The sequence below is a fragment of the Sinocyclocheilus anshuiensis genome, unplaced genomic scaffold (genome assembly GCF_001515605.1).
Source record: "Sinocyclocheilus anshuiensis isolate Anshui unplaced genomic scaffold, SAMN03320099.WGS_v1.1 scaffold202, whole genome shotgun sequence".
Taxonomy (NCBI): domain Eukaryota; kingdom Metazoa; phylum Chordata; class Actinopteri; order Cypriniformes; family Cyprinidae; genus Sinocyclocheilus; species Sinocyclocheilus anshuiensis.
The window spans coordinates 526,463-532,590 of NW_015542342.1; positions in this window are offsets into that span (position 1 = coordinate 526,463).

Sequence of the window (6,128 nt, forward strand, 5' to 3'; positions counted from 1 at the left end):
TGTATTTTTGTAGGCCTAAACCAGGAAACACTTCTGCACTTTAGCACTTCTGGTTCCATCGTCCTGAAGTCAATGCATTTTTTAAATTAATTTTTGGTTAAATGTTTGGAAAAAAGGTCAGGAGTGAACGCAAGTTTTATTCTGTGAAAAGGAATAAAAGTTGTCAGTGTTTTACTGTCTCTAGTGTTCATTTCAACTGGAAACTGCAGCAGTTTGTACGTATAGTTATGTTTTTTTAGTTATGCAGAAATGTAGGTAGAGGCATGTATTTCCAGTAAGTCTGGATAGCCTAAAGCAGTTGCTAACGAGTGGTTAACTGGGACTATAATCTAAAAACCAGTGCAAAACCTATTCTGTTTTTATCAAGGATGATGCAAACTTCCAAGTTGGCCTACAAAAATAAAGCATCACTACAGCACTCTATATTCCTCTCAACCAATCAGATTTTAGGGCTCTGGGCTATGTCAGGGGCTTCAACTATTTCCCCCAGGTTTGTAGGTGGTAATTCCTGGGGTTCGGGATATAGTTAGGACAATGTTTCTTTGACAGGAATTTCATGCAGACACACATCCTATTTGGCAACATTAAGGACTGCAGCTTTTTCATATTTCACACTAAGCCTGAGAGAAAAGATGCAAACCAATCCAAAGCACTGACTGGTTTGTATATGAAGGCGAAACGCTCTTCACAAGCAATGCAGACATTCTCAAGGGGCTTTCAGGCACAAGTTCTTCTGACGGATCCCCACACACTGAAACGAGTATCAGAACATTTGAAGTAAGACTTAGACGCGAGACATTTTAAAGTGAAATAATGTAAGAAATAAGTTTGTAAGGAAAGATTGTCACCCAATTTGATCTCTGCTCAGCATGCTGTACTCAGAAGAATCCTCAGATAAATGTGGAATTTGCATGGTTTTTACTGGTCCCCCATCGACAGTGCATCAATCCAATCTCCCCTGGACATCAATTCAGTCTCCCTTACAATGGGCAGCCCACCTTTTCTCCAACACTCCCCCTCACTCAGAGACAAGACCAAAATAGACTTGAAAGGAGTGATGAGAAAATAGATATGGCCACATCAAAAAAAAAAAAAAGAAAACAAAGTAGAATTGCGTACGAATGTGTCTGCTGTGTGCATTTGTGTGTGTACTGAATGTTCAGGGAGAGCAAGGCCTGATGATGCAGCCTTTTGTTGTGTCCTTTTGAGAGTGCTTGGAAAGACCGTCATCTGTGTATAGAGCGGGAGCCAGCGAGAGAGAGAGAGAGAGAGAGGACAAAAAGAATGAGATATTATGGCAGCTGGGCCTCAAGGCCTTTGAAGGCTGCTGCATCCACAGACCTGTTCTCTAAACACACGCTCCAGTTCTGCCAGTCCTGGCCCATTGTCATTCACTGCATACGGTGAGAGGCTGGCACATAGAAAGGCCATCCTAAAGCCATGCATTATAAATATCCCACAATTTCATACAGTGCTCATTGCAGCCTTAAAACTTCACATTCAATCTTAACTTTATTTCCATATGAATCTGAAATGGGGGTAAACTCCATTGAATAAAACAACCACAAAGGAGGGCCCTACGACCGGTGTGCTGGAGAAGTGTACTGAAGTCAAATGACACCTTTTACTGAAGAATGGCATAACTGATGTTTACATTCAAAGATGCCGTTTTAGTACTTCTTGCGGCTGGTTTGACCTCAGTGCTTAGTTCTCACTCATCTTATGATGTGACGCGTTTAAATGTTTTAATTGGATTGCCATTGTGAAAGCTGTTGCTCAGCCTTGATGCTCAAATCTGGGCTCAAATCTACATCCTTTTGATCACAAGCCCAGTTCTTTAACAACCAATGTCTTTTAAACTCTTGATGATAGTTATGGCTTGCTCCTTGTGAGGCTGGGACTAGCAACCTTCTAGTTATAGAGTGCTGCAGTCGTGATGTCAAAACTCAGAAGCCACGGATTCCCTCAAGATTTTCAGATGGGTTTTTATAATGGGGTTTTTCGATTCATGAGTAAAACTAGATTTGTGTTCTAGGAACAAATGAGTAACACAATATTAGCACTCTAATAAGTACTATTAACTAACAAGAAACTCGGATTAATGAATTAGTAAGTACTAATACTAAGATCATTATTAGCTAATCAGTAATTTTTTTAATATCTCCCAGAGAACTGATAAGAACTACTGTATACAGGTTCACAATTAATATGAATCATGCATAATACATAATTAATTCTAAAGTGAAGGTCATGGCAACCCACTAGTAATGACTCAAGTATTACCACATCCTTCAGAAGGCATTACTAATGGATCAGTTTTCAAAAGTGAATAACATGGTAACACTGCTGTAATAACTGAGGTCATCGTAAGCTTTTGAGGGTTTTTGTAAAGTATTGGATTGTAATGACTCAAGTGTTTCTACATACTTCTAAAGGAATTACTAATTATTTGGATCAGTGTTGTAAAGTGAAGATGACAGATGTTTTTTGAGGATTTTGTAAGGTTGTGGATAATAATTCTTTCTGATGGATTTGGTAACACTTGAGTCATTACTAGTGGGTTACCATGAATTTCACTTTAGAATTAATGATGTATTATGCATGATTCATATGAATTGTGAACCTGTATACAGTAGTTCTTATCAGTTCTCTGGGAGATATAAAAAAAAATACTGATGCAAATAATTAATTCCTTTTAAAGGATGTAGTAACACTTGAGTCATTACTATCTAAAACCTTGCCTATACTAAAAAAGCTTACGTATATTCAGAAGCTTACAATAATGTCATGTGTCATGTTATTCACTTTAGAATACTGATCCGAATCATTAGTAATCCCTTAAGGATTTGGTAATACTTGAGTCATTACTAGTGGGTTACCCTGATCTTCACTTTAGAATTAATTATACATTTTGCATTATTTACAGGCGATATGAAAAAAAAATTGTTACTGATTAGCTAAAAGTGAACTACCACTTTCAACTGAGCTCTATTACTTACTATTTCAGTGATCAGAATTTCTTGTTATGTAGTAGTTACTAGAATGTTAATAGTGGCTACTCATTTTTTTTGTGTAGTTTTTCATTAATTATGGAACAGTATTCTAAAGTGTTACCAAAATCATAGAAATCTATGAAGCTCACCAGCATAGGGCTGATGAACTTAATACCTGTTAGAAATAACGACTTAAGCAAAGTTTGTACCATATTCTGGTTGGATAAATAATACGATTTACTTTTTGTTGATAATTATACTGTCATTAGAATATGACCCATTTACCTTTAGCCCCATTGTACCCTATAACTCACATTCACTGTGAATTCTATTCAGGCTCAGTGAGAATATGTTGAATGTATTGGAGCCAGTAGAGAAGATTCATCCTCTCATTGATCCTGCAGTCAGACTCCCTCAGCACCGAGCTGCTGGATCTGTATTCCAGCTGCCTGTGAGTGACACATCCTGCAGAAAAAAGAGAGAGTCTGAACCCTGTCTGCAAGGCAAAGCGCTGCAGGCATTCTGCGGCTCTGGGCCTGACTGATGAAAGGCGATGAGTAGATTTAGAGAGCGCTGACAACACCACAGGAGGACTGGAAAACAGTAACCAATCGGTACAGCACAACTCTGAAGTTTCTTGGCAAACAGATCGCACCGATGGGGCGAAAGTCACAAGCCTGACGACCCACAATGGAGGCGTTGTTGCCTTTGGCCAGAGTTTGACACTTCTTTTTGGTCTCATATGTGATGAAACCTAGGAGCAAATTCACTTACCAGTTGTTGCACTTCAGCATGATGCATTTAAGCACAAAACTCTTCATCATATACCAGCCACTTCACAACTATGAATAGTTCAGTCAAAAATGAAAATTCGGTCATTATTTACACACGTCCATGCCATTACAACCCTAATGATGGTTTCAGAAATACAAAAGGAGAATATTGATTATCATGCAGCTTTTTTCATGGCGATGTGGCAGTGACCATCCAGTCTTCATCCATGAGGGATTTTTTCTGAGATGCTGATATGTAAATTACATTCTAAAAACAAAAGATTGATGCAGGTTTGTATTATAATTATTATTATTATTTTATAGATTTTCTAAAAGTTATCTGTATATTTTCAATTAATTGGAGTGGATTGCATGTACAACAATTCATATGTATATATTAGTGCTGTCAAATCAATTAATCGAGATTAATTGCATCCAAAATAAAAGTTTGTGTACTTTATATATTTATATGTATATAAAAATGCACACACATACATGTATCAATGTAAGAAATATGTACATGTGTACACGTGTATATATTCATAATTATATATGATTTATATTATATATAAATATATGTATATTACATTTATTTCTTAAATGTATACACGTATGTGTGTGTATTTATATATACATATAAATATACACAGTACACACACATATATTATGTAAACACAAACTTTTATTATGGATGTGATTAATCTCGATTAATTGATTTGACAGCATATGTGCAAATTGTGATCACCACTAATAATTTGCCATTACCTGATTTGGTCAATTCAGTTCTTAAACAATGCAGACAGCGCAAATAAACAATCCTCTCATTCTTACACAATTCTAATGCAATTTGTTCTTCATGTCAGTGTGCACCTTACATATCAAAGAAGCTTAACTGATGGTGAGTTTGCAAACAAATGCAGTAACACTGTGCTAGGAAATTATAATACTCTAGAGCGGATCTAGTAATGCGCTGATGGATTTGCCAGTGGCAGATGTGGAGTGGTGCAGGTGCCCATCCCATGTGTGACTCTGCATGGGCAGAAGCTGAATGTGTCTCTCTTTGACTATTGCGATTTTTTTTTCTTCATGTGACCACCAAAGCACCAGCTCTGGTGTTTTTGTTAAACAAATGACCAGATTATATAATCAGTCCGCCTTCTCCTGCAGAGCCTGGCAGGTGCTGTTTACGTGTAGCTGTGAGCACCACATCAAACCAAAAAGTGCTTTATAGTCATCACTGGAGCAGAAACCTCGGGGGCGGCCAATCTGTCATAGTCAATCTGCAGAGCAACAGAGAGGGACAGGAGTGCTGAAGCTCTATGGTTGACATCCCTCCGTGCTGGAGTCTTCCCAGGCGGCTGCCACAATTCCTCTCAGTTTTCCACAAACAGGATACCAGTACTTGAAGAGTTTTTCTTCTGCACCAACTATTTGATACTCAGGTTTCCACCACTGTGGAAAAAGAAGTGTGCTTAAGCATGCTTTTAAAAAGCATATTTCTTATGGAAATAATATTCTTCAAAAATGATATTAAATGAATGTAATATTTTAGACTTTTAATTGCATGTTATTTACAATTAAATTAAAATACATTTTAAATGACAAAATGCAATTAGTCGATCTTTAGAGTGCTGTTTTACTCACTTACGCACTAAAGTGCATCTTAATATGTCATTTCATAATTACTTCTGGTGTCTTTGCAATATGGTTAAAGTGTACTGCTGAATGGCATGCATTTGTGATAAACTAAAATCTATTTTAATGTCATTTCTATTGAAACTTTTATTTCGTGTTTAAGGATATTTGTAATTACACATTTGTAACAACGAAGTTGCAATTTAGTACACTTCAAATATGTTAACTTTAAATGTAATATTGAATAACACGCTACAGTTAAAATTATAATCAAGTACTTTACATGTGCTTTAGTATGTTAGTCAACACATCAAAATAAGAGTACTTATTTAAAGCATGACAAAAGATTTTTTTTAAAACATAATGATTTAAAATGTACTTTAAAGTACACTTTTAATTTGACATTATTACAAAGTGCACTTTTTTAAAAGTGTTCTTAAGTGTGTTAAGAAACATAGCCATGAAAGTCTTTAAGTACACTTAAATTGCCTTTTATTTCATTAATATTATATTATTTGCATTCAGGGTTGGGGGTAATGCATTACAAGTAACACACATTATGTAATCAGATTACTTTTTTCAAGTAACGTCTCGGTTACGTATGGTAACCCTCGTTCCCTGAAGGAGGGAACGGAGACGTCACGTCGGATGACCGACGAAATTGGGATCTCGCTTAGAGAGACCAATCTACTTCGAGTGTAAACTAAACGAGCCAATGCACATTGGC